At 40.2% G+C, this 19,528-nt stretch overlaps 1 pseudogene; it reads left to right on the top strand.

The window, feature by feature from the left end:
• The window catches only part of LOC115283469, a 32,535-nt pseudogene extending 14,970 nt beyond the window's left edge, over positions 1-17,565 (top strand).
• Positions 17,566-19,528: the final 1,963 nt, after the last annotated feature.

Here is a 19,528-nt window from a genome sequence, read left to right as displayed (position 1 = left end):
ACTCTGATGGAATTTCATCCCAACTATGAATTCAAATGGTAGAGATATCATTTCAGAAAAACAAATCCCTTTTGTTTACTTTATTTTATTACTTTTTTAAAGAGGGAGAGAGCACATGAGCTGTGGAGGGGCAGAGGGAGGGAGAAAATCTTAAGCAGGCCCCATGCGCAATGTGGAGCTCGATGTGGGGCTCAATCTCATGACCCTGAGATCATGATGTGAGCCAAAATCAGGAGTCCGACGCTCAACCAACGGAACCACCCAGAAGCCCCCAAACAAATCTCTTAACGAATAAAAATTACACACTGTTCAACTTCTAAGCCCATGTTATCAATGAAATCTTTTTGAGAGAAAATGAGGGTGGGGGAGAGAGGGAGGGAGGAAGAGGGGGGGAGGGAGAGAGGAAGGGATAGAAAGAGAGAGAGAGAGAGAGAGAGAGAGAGAGAGAGAGAGAGAGAGATTCTGAGAAATTGACTCTGTGTCTGCCTGATAGTCACTGGATGGAATCACACAGAAAACACTGGCAAGAGATCAGGCCTCCTGGAATCCATTAAACACAAGGAAGGGGGAAGTATGTAAACACTGGTTGCAGATGAGCATGCTATATCCAAGGATTTGGGTAGGGCCGTTTCAGAGCAAGCAGATCCAGCAATCAAATTTCATAATCAGCATTCATAAAAATAGCAAGAACAGACGTCTGCTTGGTTAGAGAGCAACTGTTGCTACTACCTATGTTGGATGTCATCTGTCAGTCTTAACCAGAAACAACGATCTGGGTGGGACATTTATCCTTGACTTCTGTTCTTGTCTTTCAGCATACAGAAGTTTCTCCACCACCTCCCCTAGTCACTAGTCACAGTCATACAGATTATGAAGGTGTGCTCGCAGTAGACTAATCTTCTGACCAAGCTAACCACAGACTTGGAATACAAATGAGGGCTGACCTAAGCTGGGGATGATCACTGTGGCTGCCTGGTCTTACCCGCACAGGTCCTCTTGCTGGAGAAATTCGACAGACAAGAGCTGTGCACTAGAATAGCTTGAGATGAAAGTGCAGCCCGCTTGAACGAGAAGCATCGAGAAATTAGAGATCAGATAGGCAAGATGCCAGGTATAGGGAAGTTAGCTAACACAGGATAGAGCAGGTTGGTACTGGAGGCTTGAACAGACTAGGACACTTGTTCATGACCTTTTGGAAAACGAAGACTACTCGAGACTAATGAGAGGCTAGCTTGCTGAAAAACTAAACAAATAATTGCTCATTAAGAGGGAGGAGGGAAGGGGAAGGGGGGTGATGGTCATGGAGGAGGGCACTTGCGGAGAAGAGCACTGGGTGTTATATGGAAACCAACTTGGTAATAAACTATTTAAAAAAAAGTAAAGGGGCTATGCTTACAAGTGAAAAAAAAAAAAAAGATCTTTTGCTACGTGGGTTTGATCCCCGCATCAGGTTCTCTGCTGTCTGTATGCAGCGGATTTCGGATGCTCTGTCCCCCTTTCTCTCTGCCCCTCCCCCACTTGTTCCCTCTGGCTCTCTCTCTCTCTCTCTCTCTCTCAAAAGCAAAAAAATAAAATTTTATTTGAAAAATTATTCATTTTGGGTCACCTGGGTGGCTCAGTCGGTTAAGTGTCTAATGTCAGCTCAGGTCATGATCTCAAACCTTTTGGGTTCAAGCCCTGTGTGGGGCTCTGTGCTGACACTTTTGGATTCTTTTTCTTCCTCTCTCTTTGCCCCTCTCTTGCTTGTGTTCTGTCTTTCTGTCTCTCAAAAATAAATAAATGTTAAAAAAATAAATTAAAAATCTTATAAAATAAAAAATGTACACATCACCACCAGAGATTGCTGCAATTGGCTCCTTGGGCACATCCCATAAAATCTTTTTCTATGCATGGAATGCCTGGCTGGCTCAGTTGATGGAGCTTGTGAACTTTGATCTCGGGGTGGTCAGTTCAAACCTCACATTGGGTATAGCAATTACTTAATAAAAATCTTAAAAAAATCTTTTTTATGCATAGGCAGTTGATATATATATATATATGTGTGTGTGTGTATATATACATATATATGTGGTTACTGCATTTGAGTCATTTTCAGTTTTCACTTATGATATATTTATGAACAACTTTCCATTACAATAAATATTTACCCATGGTACTATTGTTATTTCTATATAATATTAGAAGGGTGTATCACAGTTTGTCTTACTAACCTATTGTTGAACATGTATGGTGTTTCTAGTTTTTTTTTAAGGAATACTGCAGTAAATATCACTGGACATATTATTTCTTTAAAGATCCCTTTCTAATATTGAACATATAAAAAATGGAACATCTTGATATCCACTTGCAAAGGATTGGTGTTGTACCCCTACCTCACAATAGATACTAAAATGAGCTCTAAATGGATCAAGGGCTTAAATATAAGAGCTAAAATTATACAGCTTCTGGAATGAAACATGGGGGTAAAACTTCATGGCCTTAGACTTGGCAGATTTCTTAGATACGACACCAGAGGCATAACCAACAAAGGAAAAAATAAGCAAAATGAACTTTGTCACTAAAAACTTTCCTGCAACAAAGAGCCATATCAAGGGAGGAAAAGGCCATCCACAGAATGGAAGAACATATTTGCAAATCATATATCTGATTACAGTAGGATCCAGAATATATAAAGACCTCCTATAATTCAACAACAAAAAGAACAACCCAATTAAAATATGGGCATAAGACTTGAACAAACATTTCTCCCAGGAAGATAAACAAATGTTCAACTAGCACACCAAGAGACACTCAACATCACTAATCATTAGGGAAGTGAAAACAGAAACACAATAAGATATCACTTCACCGATCAGAATGGCCAATATTTACAACAAAAAGCCCATAAAATAATAAGTGTTCATAAGCACGTGGAGTAATCGGTACTCTTGTATGTTGCTGTGAGGATAGAAAATGGTGCAGCTACTGTGAAAAACAGTTTGGAAGTTTCTCAACAAATCGAACATGGAATTCCCATATAACCCAGCAATTCTAGTTCTAATTAGCTACCCATGTTTGTAGCAGCACGATTCACAATTGTCAAGACATGGACACAACACAGACATTCATCCGTGGATTAATGGATAAACAAAATTAGTATATCCATTGTAGGGGCCAAGGACAGGTCGCCCCCAAATGTACCACAACGGCATTTTGATTATTATGAATTAAAGCTACTTAAAGACAGTTGTGTAAGAAAGGCACTCAGAACTTCCCTTGTCCACTTGACAAAAGGAAATAAATCTGTGTGAAAGGTATCTTCCCTGTACCAGGAAGTAAAGAGACATCCTTAGGACCAGAGATAGGTAATTTAGAGCCAGAAGGCTGTATCAACAAATCTTGTTACTTTTTACTAATTTATTATTCCAGCTTAAAGTCTGCTGAGAATTCCTTACTTCTTGAAAACGCATAAAAACTGGCTGCCTTGGTCATTTCTTTAAGGTCTCAATTTCATTATTGGATCTTAATGTGCAAGTAAGAAAACTTTGATTTTTTCCTCTCCTGTTAATCTGTTTCATGTAGGTGTAATTGTTAGTCCACCAAGAAGAACCCTGGACAAAGGAAAATTTCCTCCTCCCTTCCCCATACAATGGATTATGACTCAGCCATGGAATAAGCAAATCCATAGCGATAGAACGCAGGTTGTGGCTGCTAAATGCTGGGGCAGGGAGGCATCGTGGAGTGACTCTTTCATGGGTGAGGGGTTTCTTTCTCGGGTGATGAAAAACTTCTGGAGCTAAACAGTGGATGATTGCACTGCATTGTGAATGTGCTTAATGCCATTGGATTGTACGTTTTTAAATGGTTTAAAAGGTAAATGTTATGCTGATTTTATAAGAAAAATTAAATAAAATGGTATTATAAACTTACATAACAGTATTACTTTTAATATCCCTTATTTGAGACATTATATAATGACACAAAGCTACTATGACTTTCATGACACATTATGAGTCAACATTCTATTAAATACCATATATGGACATGTTTGAAAAAATGCTAGATGTATATGCAAGATAAATGTATGTGATTTAATACCAGGCTTTCTTCATACAAGGATATGAGGACTCCTTGCAATAATTCTGCTGGCTCCTGGAGGTTTAGAGCCCACAGGCTATGACTTATTGAGCAAGAGAATGAGTCTACAGAAATCAAAAAGGTAGCATATTCGTTTTCTGTGGCTGTTGTGACAAATTCCCATATACTGGGTAGCTTGAAGCAACATGAATGCATCATCTCACAGTTGTGGATGGCAGGTGTCCAAAACTGAGGAGTTACCAGGGTTGCTCTCTCTAAAGGTTCCCAGGGAGGATTCATTCCTTGCCTCTTCCAGCTTCTGGTGGCTCTTGAAGTTCATTGGCTTATGACCACATCGCTCTGATCTCTGTCTCTCTACGTTTACACTGCCTCTTCTTCTGTCTCCAAACTCTGCCTCTATCTTATCAAGATAAGTGTGATTGCTTTCAGGGACCAGCCAAATAATGCAGGATAAACTCCTTCTCTCAAGATCCTTAATTTAATGAAATCTTTTGCCTTGTAATATTAATATCCACTCATTTGCCATATAACGTAATATTCATTTGTTCTGGGGATTAGGATGAGGACATATCTTCTGGGGAGCCCATTAGTTAGTACACTATAGTTTTCCTTTTCACAAATTCACATTCGTTACAAAGAGTAAGGACTGAGCCCTGGGGGGAATATCTCTAGTTAGGAGTGGGAAAAGAAAGTTAAGCCACCAACAGAGGGGGTGGGGGGGGGAAGGAGGAGCAGTGGGAAATGGAGGAGATGTTTCAAGGCCAAATAGGGGCACCTTGGTGGCTCAATAGGTTGAGCATCTGACTCTTGATTTTGGCTCAGGTCATGATCTTAGGGTCATGGATTTCAGTGCAGAGGTGGAGCCTGGTTAAGATTCTCTCTCTCTCCCTCTGTGCCTCTCTCCAGCTCTCTCTCTCTAAAAAAAATATTCAAGGCAGAGTAGTTCCATTTAATAGTCCCATTTGATCATGCTTTTGATCAAATAAATGGAATCATACAATATGGTCTTTGTTTCGTTTTGTTTTAAAGTTTATTTATTTAGAGAAAGAGAGAGAGAGCGTGAGCGGGAGGAGAAGGTCAAAGAGAGAGGGGGAAAGAGAGAATCCCAAGCAGGCTCCATGCTGAGCATGGAGCCCAATGCAGGACTGGAGTCCATGACTGTGAGATCATGACCTGAGCAGAAATCAAGAGTGGGATGCTCACCTGACTAAGCCACCAAGGCACCACTTCTTTTTTCTTATTCCAATTTCTGGTCCATCATCAAAGACCTAGTTATTTTAACTTTGAAATGTTTCTTCAATTCTTCTCTCCAACCTCGCTGTCACCATCCTACTTTATTTAAAAACCTTTTAAAAAGATTTTTAAAATTTGAGTAGACTTACAATATTACATTAGTTTCAGGTGTACAACATAAGTGATTCAACCTTACACATTATACAACGCTCATCACAAGTGTAGTAAACATACGATGGTATCGCAATATACCATTGACTACATTCCCTGTGCTGTGCCTTTTATTCCCATGACTTGTTCATTATATACCTGGAAGCCTGTACCCCACCACTCCCCTTCATCTCTTTTTCCCATCCCACCCACCCCTTCCCCTCTGGCAACCATCAGCTTTTCTCTCTACTGATGGGTCTGATTTTGCTTTTTGTTTGTTTATTCTCTCTCTCTCTTTCTTTTTTTGGTTTAGATTCCACATATGAGTGAGATCATATGGTATTTGTTTTTCTCAGTCTGACTTATTTCACTTAGCATAATACCCTCTAGGTCCATCATCATCCTACTTTATTTTATTTTTTTTAACTTTTTAAAATGTTTATTTATTTTTGAGAGAGAGAGAGAGAGAGAGAGAGAGAGAGAGCGAGCAAGCGCAGGAGAATGACAGAGAGATGGGGAGACAGAGGACCCAAGTAGGCTCCGGGAGAGACAGATGTAGGGCTTGAACCCATGAATCATGAGATCATGACCCAGGTCGAAGTCAGAGACTCAGCCAACCCAGCCAGGCACCTTTTCTTGTCATCCTACTTTAAATAACCATCATCTCTCCTGAGTAACAATAACTACTTCCTTGCTGGTTTTCTTGTCTCTGTTCTTAATATTTTCAATGCAGCCTACATTTTGTCATGAGAGGAAATTTTCTGAAATGCTGATCATGTTACTTCCATGCTCAAATCTCTTGCCCCCAAGCCATTATTTATAGGAGAAAGTCTTTTTTAAAATTTTTTCTAAGTTTTGCTTATATTTAATTTTTTAATGTTTATTTTTGAGAGAAAGAGTGAGACAAAGCATGAGTGAGGGAGGGGCAAAGAGAGAAGGAGGCACAATCTGAAGCAGGCTCCAGGTTCTGAGCTGTCAGCCCAGAGCCTGAAGTGGGGCTCAAACTCACGAGCCATGAGATCATGACTTGAGCTGAAGTTGGAAGCTTAACTGACTGAGCCACCCATGTGCCCTAGGGGAAAGTCTTCAAGTTGGTTCACAGAGCCTCCTAGATCTAGCTTCCCCTCACTTTTCCAGCTTCATGCTTCCTCACACCCTGACTCAGACTTCATTACCCAGCAACTATCGATGCTGTGTCATTCCTTGGAATGCACCACACCATTATTCACTTCCATTCCTTTGCTCATGGCTTTCTCTGTACTATTTCCCAACCTATTCTTTGGGCCTCAATTTAGGCATCACCTCCTGAAAGATTTATTTGACCCCACTCAATCTAGGGTTCCCTTCTTGATGTTCTTTTTTTTTTTTTTTTTTTTTTTGCATCCTATATTTTGTCAGGGCTCTTAACACAGTTTATTATTAAGGTCTATTTATATGGCCGTATCTCCCCACCCCAATTCCTACTAGAGTCTGAGTGCAGAGGTGCTATCCTATCCATTGCTATATCCACAGCACCTAGCTTGAAAGAGTTTATTAATCTCCTCAGCTGAGAGCAGGGCATTTGGTCTCCTATCTCTCTACTTTCCACTGCAATGACTGTGGACCTTTTGCCCAGAATCCAAGATTCTTGAGGATTGTTACCATTCACCCAGAAACAATAGATAAGGTGTTAGGCACCGAAGGAATCTAGTACTGTGGGGCCCAAACTGAGTCATACTGAATAAGCTGACTCCACTCAGCATTCATGTGGCAAAGGAGAGAAAATTACTGCTTTGCCTATATGCGTATATCTAACAATCAAATACCACCTCCTCTACCATCAAACCTGCACTTGGAGATATTCACACGGGTTCCTACTTAATTATTATTTTTCCTGCAAATGGAGCTCTTAATGGATTTCTAAAGCTCTAAATTCAAAGAATAATCCAAGATGGTGTGATTTCTCCTTTCACTGTAAGATGGAATTATGAGAGACCCTCTGTATCCTCTCTAACTCTTTCAGTGGCTCCACCAACCAAGCACTCAACAATTAAGACTAGGAAATCCTCATAGACAGGTGGGTGCTGTGCTTTGGTCCCAGACATCTTCTAACTTAATCAGGACATTTCTGGTCCCACCCAGCTGTCAAACTGGACCACGCTCACTCCAGTGCAAGTGGACATTAACAAAACACACCATGGGCTTGGGGGTCTGATGACTGATTGCATCCCTATCAAAGGGTTCATGCTGGTCACCTCTCATTGCCTACTCTTCCCCTTGTTCCTCAACTTCTCGTCTTTGCAATCTTGTTCTACTTGAAATCTCATTCTGTTATGTCTTTTATCTTACTTCCATGTTTTTTTAATGTTTATTTTTTTAAATTTTGAGACAGAGAAGTAGGGCAGAGAAAAAGGAAAACAGAATCCCAAGCAGGTCCCATGCTGTCAGCACAAAGTCCGACTTGGGGCTCGATCTCACAACTGGGAGATCATGACCTGAGCTGAAATCAAGAGTCAGATGCTTAACTGACTGAGCCACCCATGTGCCCTTCCTTCCAAGTTTTTTTAATTTGTGGTTTTAAAATCAGCATTGCTCTTCTTAGCATCTCAGATAAGTATGCCACATTTCACAATAGAAAGAGCTGTTTACTAGGGGTTTTTAAGCCACAAATTATGTATCCAACAAAATGTATGAGCACCTACGATGTGTTGGGCTCTATTTTACATCCTGCAGATACAACAATTGACAAATCAGGCAGAATTTCTGCCTCATCAACTTACCTTATAGTTGGGGGATAGACATTACACAAACAAATAAGTAAAATACATGTTAGATGGTGAAAAAAGATAATCATTCAGAAAAAGTGTGATTGGCAAGGTGGCCATCCTATTTAGAGAGTATAGTCAGAGGATAGTCAGAGAAAGTCACCTTGAAAGGCTTGGAAAAAGTAAGGGAGTGAGTCATCTCGATGCCTATGGGAAGAATCTTACAAGTAGAGAGGACAACAAGGAGAGAGGCTCTAGGGCAGGAAAATGACTGGAGGGTTTTAGAAATAAGAGGCTAGTGTGGATTACCTGGAGTGAGCAAGGGGGTGAGAGGCTGGAGATAAACTCAGAAAGGAAACAGAGAATGAGCTCTGGTAGGGCCCTGTGGGTCATCAGGACAACTTTGGATTTTACTCTGAGAAATGTGGTTTTGGAGAAAAAAAGTTATTTGATTTGACTTACATTGAACAGAATTGCTCTGGTAGCTGTGTTCGGAGTAGGCTCTGTGAGGCAAGTGAGCAAAAATGGAAGCAGGGAGATCAGTTAGGAGGTTATTGTAATTCAGACCCCCCTCCAAATGATAATAGTTTGAACTAAGACATGGCAGTGGAGGTAGTGAGAAATGATTGCTTTCTAGATAGGTTTTGAAAGTATTATTGGCAGGACTTGTAGATGGATAAGCTGAAGGTAATGGAGAAAAAGAGAGGAATGAGGGTGACAGATCTTTCTTTAGCCTGGACAACTGGAAAGGTGACTCGTGACTATGATAAGTTAAAAATGTGGGAAGAACAGGTTTGAGAAGGAAATATCAGACATTTGATATTGTGTCTAATAAGGGTATGATGCCTATTAGACTTCTGAATAGAGAGGGTAGGTAAAAAGTTGGGTATGTGAGTCTGGAGTTCAGGAGAGACTTCTGATTATAAATATTTGGAAGTCATCAGCATACAGATAATAAAGAATGGGTGTGGTTCCCAAAGTGCACCTCAGGGCTCAATAGATAAAGAAGAGACTAGGACCAAGGATTGAGCTCTAGGCATTCTAGAAGGTGAGTTAATAAGAGAGATCAGCAAATGAGAAAATGAATGGCCAATGGAAACAGAAGAGTGTGGGGTCCTGGAAGTCAATCAGGAGGGAGTGATCAACTGTAACAATCACTATTTATAGGGCAAATTTTGGAACTGAGAATTAAACTTTGGACTTGTCAATGCAAAGGCCATTGGTAATCTTGGAAAGGATAGTTTTTGTGGAATGATGGTGGCAGAAGCCTGGCTGCAGTGGCTTCTCAAAAAAGAATAGGACTATGGAGAGTTCTTATTTTTGAGGAGTTTTGCTATAAAATAGAGAATAAAAATGAGGGAAGGAGTTGCTAGAAGGAAATGTGGAATAAACAATTTTTTTTCTGATGGAGAAATAACAGATTTTTAAAATACTGATGGCAATGATTCAGTAGGAAGTAGAAAGTGGATCATGCAGGAAAGAGAAAGAATTGCTGGAGTGATGTCCTCAGATGAATGAGTGGGGATGGGATCGAGTGGAAGGGTTGACATTAGAGAGGAACCTGGGTGAACACACACAGTTCCAATGGCATGTCGTTGCGTCGATGCGGTGGTAGGGATTGTGGCGGTTCTTTTCTATTTTCCATTTTCTCTTAGGCGAGAATAATGATGGTGGGGGAAACGGTGAAGGTCTGAGGAGAGTAGAAATGGGAGATAGTTCTCTATGAGAGAGAGAACGCACTAGGAAATGTAGCCTGATTCTGGAACAACACTCAGGATCTATTTGGTTTTTCTCCTCCACCTTCGTTCAGCAGTGGGGGTGCAAGGGTGGAATAAGCAGAAAGTTGGGGCGTCTCCAAGTGTGTAAGATAAAGCAAGGGGTAAGCTAGTTGAGCTTGAATGTGAGGAGGTGATGATAATGTTTGGCTACTGTGATGGAGAATTTGGGAAGTGGGACCATGAAGCGGTTGGTTGATGGAGTGTGAATGTTGAAACGGTGCCCCTGAATGGGGTACATGAAAACTTGCTAGAGCCCAATAGACTTATTGCCTGAGACCCATGTTATTCCTAAAAGTTACATCATTTCAGGCAAATGGATGAGATCCCACAGTGACTACATTGACTCCAACAACACTTACTTGGAAATGTAAGTTCTGGCATGTGTGTTGAAAAACGGTCCAGTCACATCACTAACGTAACGTACTGGTCTCACCTCATTTATAAATTACTTTTCCTCTAAAGAGCCTTAGCTGCTGAACAGGAATCTATCAAACACTAAACATGCCTCAGAGGCTGTAACTCCTAGAAGAATGAAGGTTTGAGTAAAAGCAGATGAAAGGCCAGAGATAGGAGGAGAGGGATGGAGAGAAAAGGTGGAATAGAAAGGAAGCGGCACTGCTCCAGGATAAACACACCATTGGTGAACCAAAACAGTAAAGAAATAATACATTAAAAAGAACCAGGAGCATGACCAGGAGAAACAAAGGGGGCGGTGCAGAAAGAAGCATAAGAGATATGGTAAGTATAGTAAAAAGATTGAGGCAATATTACTGAGATTTTCCACTGACACTTCTGATGGAATAATTTTATCCTAAGGCATTTGAAAAGAATTAATATTTATTCAGTGCTTAGTACATGCCAAGCATTTTATATGCATTCATTTATATTATAGTCTTGAGGTCTAAAAAGTAGATACCATTAATATCTCTACTTCACAGATGAAGAAACAGTGGAATGGAGAAGTGAAATCACTTACCTGAGCCCCACAACCTGTCTCCCTGATTTCTTTTTTTAAAAATATTATTGTTTAAAAAAATTTTTTGTGTTTATTTTTGAAAGACACAGAGAGACAGAGAACAAGCATGGGAGGGTCAGAGAGAGAGGGAGACACAGAATCTGAAGCTGGCTCCAAGCTCTCAGCTGTCAGCACAGATCCCAACACAAGGCTTGAACCCATGAACCATGAGATCGTGACCTGAGTTTAAGTCAGACACTTAACCGACTGAGCCACCCAGGCAACCCAAATATTATTTTTTAAAAGTTATCTCTACACTCAGTGTGGGACTTGAACTTACAACCCCGAGATCAAGAGTCACATGATCTACCAACTGAGCCAGCCAGACATCCCATGGCCCCCTGATTTCAAAGCCAGTGTTCCTTCTACCTTATCACACCACCTCCCAGCTAATTGAGATACTTTATATACAATTATCCTTTAAAGAAAGTAGTTATTTGAATCCATTGTGATTTAAAAATTTTTAGTTTTTATTTTTTAAAGGATTTTTTTTGTTTATTTGTCCACTTTGAGAGAGAGAGAAAGAGAGAGAGCGAGCATGCAGGTGAAGGAAGGGAAGAGAGGGAGAGAGAGAGTGCACAGAGCCTGACATAAGGCTGGAACCCATGAACCTTGAGATCATGACCTGAACCAAATCCAAGGGTTGGACATTTAACCAACCCAGGCATTTCCCCAAATTTTGTAAATCATAATTTTCAATTACAACAGAGAACTGTATGTTTGCAGTTGTGTCCATAAAGTATGCCGTCAAAAGCAATGCAACAATGTCAAAGATTGATGGGAAACCCAAATATGAGTAAAAAATGTTCCTCTGAATTCATGCATTTTATTGAGCATCAAAGCGCACAAATATTTTACTTCTATTTATGTACATTATTCTTTTTTCCACATTTGTTTCATCTGGGTGGATCCCTTAATTTTATTTCATTTTCTATGTGGCCTTCTCCTCAGATTTTAACGTAGCACTGGCTGCTGCCTTTGGGTTGGGTTATCTACTATACAGCACGGAGAACCTCACACTCGATTCTCCCCAACCAACACACTACTCATGACCTCCAACTTGTTTTTCCCAATAGTAAAAGTTTACTGAACCTGGTTAAAAAGTCAGCTGTTTGATGATATTTGGTACTCCATTATGCTATGTGAATAATATGTAAAATTAAAAAAAAATGAGATGCATGGGTGGCTCAGTCAGTTAAGCATCTGACTCTTGGTTTTGGCTCAGGTCATGATCTCAAGACCTGGGTCTTGAAGATGTTGGAGACAAATCAAGGGTAAAGACTTTCACTTTTTATTTGTTTATGGCGAATTATTCTAAGCTCTACAGATTAAATGGAATTTGTATAGTCCTGGTCAGACTGCTGCATATCAGGTCAAGTTGATCTAAGTCTTGAACAAAGGAATCATAGCTTAAATGTATTTTGTCTGAGACAAGTGTAACAGTGGAAGAAAAGATGATAAGGAGGCATCCAAATCTATCGCTTCAGCCCTATGTGGCATGTCTCCATATTTGGATCTCAAACAAGAGTCAGTGGAGGCCATCCACTGGCCTTTGTTGACTGAATTGCCCAATAGAAAGTGGGGAGTGACGTCCAGCCTAATGATTGTTTCTGTTACAGACTATGCGAAGAAAAACACTAGGTGGTGTAAGCATTCAACCCAAACAATAAACTATTAACTAATATGTTAGAAAGGTCAAAGCCAGCTTCTTCAAAGCAATGTACTAGAAAAATAAAGACCCCAGTGTTCCTAAATAACTTTAGGAATGAAAAAACAAACCCTTAAGTTATCTACATCTAATCAGTAATAAATATTAACATATTCACTTCAGAGTTCCAAAAACCTGGAAAAAGAAGATCACTTTATTTTCTTATCATTCTTAGGATCAGTGCTCAAGGATTTGTTGTTTTTTTATTACATTAGGATTCTGCATATTCAACATAATGAGGGGCGCCTGGATGGCTCAGTCTGTGGGGCATCCGACTTCAGTTCAGGTCATGATCTCCTGGTTTGTGGGGTTGAGCCCCGCGTCGGGCTCTGTGCTGATAGCTTAGAGCCTGGAGCCTGCTTCCGATTCTGTGTCTGCCTCTCCCTTTGCCCCTCCCCCACTCACTCTCTGTCTCTTTCTCTCTTTCTCAAAAAATAAACATTTAAAAATATTTTTAGGGGCGCCTGGGTGGCTCAGTCGGTTAGGCCTCCGGCTTCGGCTCAGGTCAGATCTCACGGTCGTGGGTTCGAGCCCCTCGTGGGGCTCTGTGCTGACAGCTAGCTCGGAGCCTGGAGCCTGCTTCCGGTTCTGTGTCTCCTTCTCTCTCTGCCCCTCCCCCTCTCATGCTCTGTCTCTCTCAGTATCAAAAATAAATAAAACAAAAAAAATTAAAAAATATTTTTAATAAATGAGAAAGTACTATAGAGAAAGGACCCATACACAGAATGCCATCAGGATAGGGGTATAAATCCTCCCTTGACATAAACATAAGGACTATAAAGGCCCCATATAAATGAGAAAAGTTTAAATACTGGAATCTTCATATATATTCATATATTCATGTATACAAACACATGAATATAAATGTGTATAAGTATATCAAAGTCTGTGACACAGTCAATATTTTTAGTTCTTTTAAAGAAGAAGAAATTGAAAGCTTAATTTTTCAGCAAATTTGCCAGTGTTTACTATTTTAGAACATGTAATACATAATTAAAATATGGCTTTCCAAAATGTATTGATACTGAACTCCTACTGATACTATTTTGTAATGCTTTTCTCTTTCCCTTTTATAAGAAGTATCTGGAATTATGAAAAAATAAAATAAATAAAAACTGGAATTTTTATGTTTTAGCTCTGGCTTCCATAACAAAATATGATAGATGTGGCGGCTTAAACCACTGGAATTTATTTCTCGCAGTCCTGGGAGTCCACCAGCAGGTACTGGTAACATAGGTTTTGTTCCTAGGCCGTTTCTATTGGTCTGCAGGTGTTTGCTCCTCGCTGTGTTCACAGGACTTCTTTGTGTTAAGTAGTGTGGGGGAGGGGAGAGCAAGCTCTCTGCTGTCTCCTCTTATAAGGGTACTAATCCCATCAGACCAGGCCCTTACCCTTAGGACCTCATCAAACCCTAATTACCTCCCCAAAGCCCCATCTCCAAATACCATTACAGTGAGGGTTAGGGCTTCAATATACACATTAACATTTTTTAAAATGTTGATTTATTTTTGAGAGAGAGAGACAGACCGACAGACAGACAGAGCGTGAGCAGGGGAGGGGCAGAGAGAGAGGGAGACACAGAATCCCAAGCAGGTTCCAGGCTCTGAGCTGTCAGCACAGAGTCCAATGCGGGGCTCGAGCTCACGAACATCGAGATCAAGACCTGTGCCGATGTCAGACTCTTAACTGACTGAGCTACTCAGGCTCCTCTATCAATATATACATTTTGAGGGGACACAAACATTCACTCCATAATACTTTACAAATGTATATGACTGGCTTTTTAAGACATTTGCAGCATATGGGCACCTGGGTGGCACAGTCAGTTAAGCACCCAACTTCGCTCGGGTCATGATCTCACGGTTCATGGGTTTGAGCTCTGTGTCCGGCTCTGTGCTGAAGGCTTTGAGTCTGGAGCCTGCTTCGGATTCTTTGTCTCCCTTTGTCTCTCTGCCCCTACCCCGATCACACTCTGTCCCTCTCTCTGTCTTTCTCAAAAATAATTCAACATTAAAAAATTTTAAAACATTTGCAGCATTTATTTAAGATTTTATTTTTTAATTGTGTATAAAACACAACCTGAAATTTACCATCTAATCATTTTAAGCATACCGTTGATAGTATTAAGTATGTTCATATTGTTATGCAGTCATCACTTACATACAACACCCAGTGCACATCACAGCAAGTGCCTTCCTTAATGCCCATCACCCATCTAGCCCATCCCCGACCTCACCTCCCTCCATCAACTGTCAGTCTGTTCTCTATCGTTAAGAGACTCTTTAGTTTGTTATGCAATCATCTGTTCTCTTTTTATTACCCGCGCTCACGAAGCTCCTTATTTTTCTCTGGGTTACGAGGTGTGTAAATTACACGTAGTGTGATAAGGGCGGTGTTGGGGCCTTGGGTATGTGCTCATTGTTTGCTCAGTTAAGCTTCCCATTAGTTGAGTGTATGAGAATTCTCCAGAGAAACAGAATCAGTAGGAGATGTCTGTCTACCTATCTCTCTATCTACCTATGCATCTATATATAGAAAGAGATTGCGTCACATGATTATGGAGGCTGAGAAGTGCCATGATCTCCTACCGGCACACTGGACACCCAGGCAAGCCAGTGGTGTCGATCAGTCCAAGTCTGGAGGCTTGAGAACCAGGGGAGCTGATGGTGTTATTCCTAGTCTGAGGGTAGATGGCCCATATCTTAGCTCATGCAGTCAGGTGGAGAAGGGGCAAACTCCTCTCCTCTGCCTTTTGTTCTAAGAGTATCTGGAAATACTCTCACAGACATTCCCAGAAACCATATTTAACCAAATATATGGGTACCCCATGACCCCATCAAGTTGACATATAAAATTATCCATCATGTTTGGTTATTAGAGATAAAGCAAGTAAGACATTGGTCCCCTGGTGGTTAATACCTGGCATTGTATCTGATTGGTAAGTAACAAGTGGTTAAATATTTTGAGTATCACTGATTATTCCATATTACCTTTTTAATGTTTATTTATTTTTGAGAGAGAGAGAAAGAGCGAGCCAGTGGGGTAAGGACAGAGAGAGATGGAGACAGAATCAGAAGCAGTCTCCAGGCCCTGAGCTGTCACTACATAGCCCAAAGCAGGGCTCGAACTCACGAGCTGTGAGATCATGACGTGAGCTGAAGTTGGGCCCTTAACGGACTGAGCCACCTAGGAGCCTCATACATATTCTGTATTAAATAAAATATTTTCTTTACTAAAGCAAAAAAGTAAATCAGAGATTACAAAAGTAAAAAGACATAAAAATTATTAACTAGAACCGATAAATTAATTCAGTAAGGTCTTAGGATACAATATCAATATATAGAAATCCATTGGATTTCTGTACACTAATAATGAAGCAGCAGAGAGAAAAATTATCAAAACAATCCATTTGCAACTGCACCGAAACCAATAAAATACCTAGGAATAAACTTAACAAAGGAGATAAAAAACCCGTACACTGAAAACGATAAAATGATGAAAGAAATTGAAGATGACACAAACAAATGGAATGGTATTCCATTCTCATGGATTGGAATAATAAATATTGTAAAAATGTCCATACTATTCAAATCAATCTAAAGTTTTAATGCCATCCCTATCAAAATACCAACAGCATTTTTCACAGAACTAGAACGATCCTAAAATTTGTATGGGACCACAAAAGACCCTGAATAGCCAAAGCAATCTTGAAAAAGAAGAACAAAACGGGAAGTGTTTTCACTTCCCAGATTTCAAGATATACTACAAAGCTATAGTAACCTAAACAGGTATGCTACTGTTACAGAAATAGACACAGGTCAATAGAACAGAATAGAAAGCCCAGAAATAACCCTCCTAGTATATGGTCAATTAATCTATGATAAAGGAGGTAAGAATATGCACTGGGAAAAAGACAGTCTCTTCAACAAATGGTGCTGGGGAAACTGGACAGCAACATGTAAAGGAACGAAACTGGACCATTTTCTTACACCATACACAAAAATTAAATCAAAATGACTTAAACATGAGGGCTGAAACCATAAAAATCTTAGAAGAAGTCCAGGCAGTCATTTCTCTGACATTGGCCATAGCAACATTTTTCTAGATACGTCTCCAGAGGCAAGGGAAATAAAAACAAAAATGAACTATTGGAACCTCCTCAACATAAAAAGCCTTTGCTCAGCAAAGGAAATGATCAACAAAACTGAAAGATAACCTACTAAACAAGAGAAGATATTTGCAAATGACATATCTGATAAATGATTAGTTTCCAAAATGTATGAAGAAGTTACACAACTCAACACCAAACCCACAAATAATCCATTTAAAAAGTAACCAGAAAACATGAACAGATATTTATGCAAAGAAGACATCCAGATGGCCAACAGACACATGAAAAGATGCTCAACATTGCTCATCATCAGGGGAATGTAGATCAAAACCACAATGAAGCAGTAGTGGCTATAGGGGGCATGGTTCAGTAGCAGCTCGTTGTCCACACCCAAGAACTATGCACCCTACAGGTGACCGGCCAGAAGATGGTTGCCCAGATCAAGGCTCATGTAGCCTTGTTGAAGGACAACAAGTTGTGCTCCTGGCAGGCAAACTCCTAGAGGATCAGGCTACCCTGGGTCAGTGTGGAATAGAGGCTCTAATCACCTTGGAAGTAGCTGGCCACATAATGGCGGTATAGTCCATGATTCCTTCATGTGCTGGGAAAGTAAGAGGGCCGACGCTCAAGGTGGCCAAGTATGAGACAAAGAAACAGTTGAAGCCAAAGAGTGGATGCAGTAAAACTGGTGCTTTGTTAATGTTGTGCCTACTTTTGGCAAGAAGAAGGGCCCCAATGCCAACTCTTAAATCCATCGTAATCCTGGCTTTTCCCAATAAGGCCACTTAGTCTAGTAAACACATACACACACACACACACAGACACACACACAGACACACACACACACACACACACACACACACACAATGAGATATCACCATACAGTTGTCATAGTGGCTACAATAAAAAACACAAGAGGGGCAGATGGGTGACTCAATTAGTTAACTGTCCATCTCTTGATTTTGACTCAGGTCAATTTTACAGTTGGTGGGATTGAACCTCACATTGGGCTCTGCTCTGACAGCGTGGGGACTACTTGGGATTCTCTCTCTCTCTCTCTCTCTCTCTCTCTCTCTCTCTCTCTCTCTCTCTCACTCTTGCTCTCGCTCTTGCTCTCTCTGCCTCTCCTTTTCTCTCTCTCTCAAAAATTAATAAATATTTTTAAGCAAACACTAGAAATGACATGTGTTGGCGAAGATGTGGAGACAAAGGAACCCTCATGCACTGTTGGTGGGAATGCAAACTGGTGCAGCCACTGTGGAAAATAGCATGGAGGTTCTTCAAGTAATTAAAAATAGAAATACCATATGACCCAGTAATTTCACTCCTGGGTATTTACCTAGTGAACATAAAAACATTAATTCAAAAATATATATGCACCTCTACATTTATTGCAGCATTATTTACAATAGCCAAATTATGGAAGCAACCCCAGTGTCCACTGATAGGTGAATGGATAATGGAGATGTCATATATACACACAAAAGAATATTACTCAGCCATAAGAAAGAATGGAATCTTGCCATTTGCAACAACATGGATGGATTTAGAGAATATAATGCTAAGTGAAACAAGTCAGTCAGAGATTTATGATATGATTTCACTTAGAAGTGGAATTTAAGAAGAAAAACCAACAAATGAGCAATGAAAAAAAGAGACAAGGGGTGCTTGGGTGGCTCAGTCAGTTGAGCATCTCACTCTTGATTTTGGTTCAGGTCGTGATTCCAGGGCCGTGGGATCGAGGCCTGAATTGTGCTCTGTGCTGAGCATGAAGCCTGCTTAAAATTCTTTCTCTCCCTCTGCCCCTCTCCCCTGCCCATGCGTACGCACTCTCTTTCTCTCTCTCAAAAAAAAAAAAAAAAAAAAAGGAGAGAAAAACCAAGAAACAGACTCTTAACTAGAGAGAACAAATTGATGGTTACAGGGGGGGGGTGGGGGGGGGGCTGGGTGAAATAGCCGATGAGGATTAAGAATAGCCTTACCATGGTGAGCACTAAGTAATGAACCAAATTGTTGAATCACTATATTGTATACCGGCCGCTACTATAACGCTGCAGGTGAACTATCCTGGATTTAAAATAAAAAATAATAAAATAAATAAATCAAAACAATTAGCTCTGGTTCTCATTAACCCTTAAATATTATTTTCTGATTTTGATGTTAACTCCAACTTAAAAAGAAGGAACTAATCTTCAATATTTCAATACTGAAAGAGTCCCCTGTAATTTAAGGAAGACTTAAATATTTTTTCTATTGGAGGAAATTCACATAAAATTAACCATCTTAGAGTGACCAATTAAGTGGGTTACAGTACTGTATACCCATTAACACTATCCAGTTCCAAAATTTTTTCATCACCCCAAAAGGAAACCCCAGACTCATTAAACAGTTGCTCTCAGATTCCCAACCCCTTGCACCTGGCAACTACTAATCTGGTTTCTGTTTTTATGGATTTGTGTAGTCTGGGCATTTCACATAAGTGGAACCATACAGCACGGGACCTTTTGTGCCTGGATTTTTCTCTAAACAATGTTATGAAGACTCATTCATGTTGTAGTAGGTATCAGTATATTTCCTTCCTTTTGTATGGCCAAATCTATTCCATTGCACATCTATACCATACTTTGTTTATTCATTGTTCTATTGATGGCTATTTGGGCGATTTCTACCTTTTGGTTATTGAGTTAGACCTTTTAAAAACTTTTTTAAAGG

This window comes from Suricata suricatta, chromosome X, assembly GCF_006229205.1.
Source record: "Suricata suricatta isolate VVHF042 chromosome X, meerkat_22Aug2017_6uvM2_HiC, whole genome shotgun sequence".
Lineage (NCBI taxonomy): Eukaryota > Metazoa > Chordata > Mammalia > Carnivora > Herpestidae > Suricata > Suricata suricatta.
This window is presented reverse-complemented; position numbering and strand designations above follow the sequence as displayed.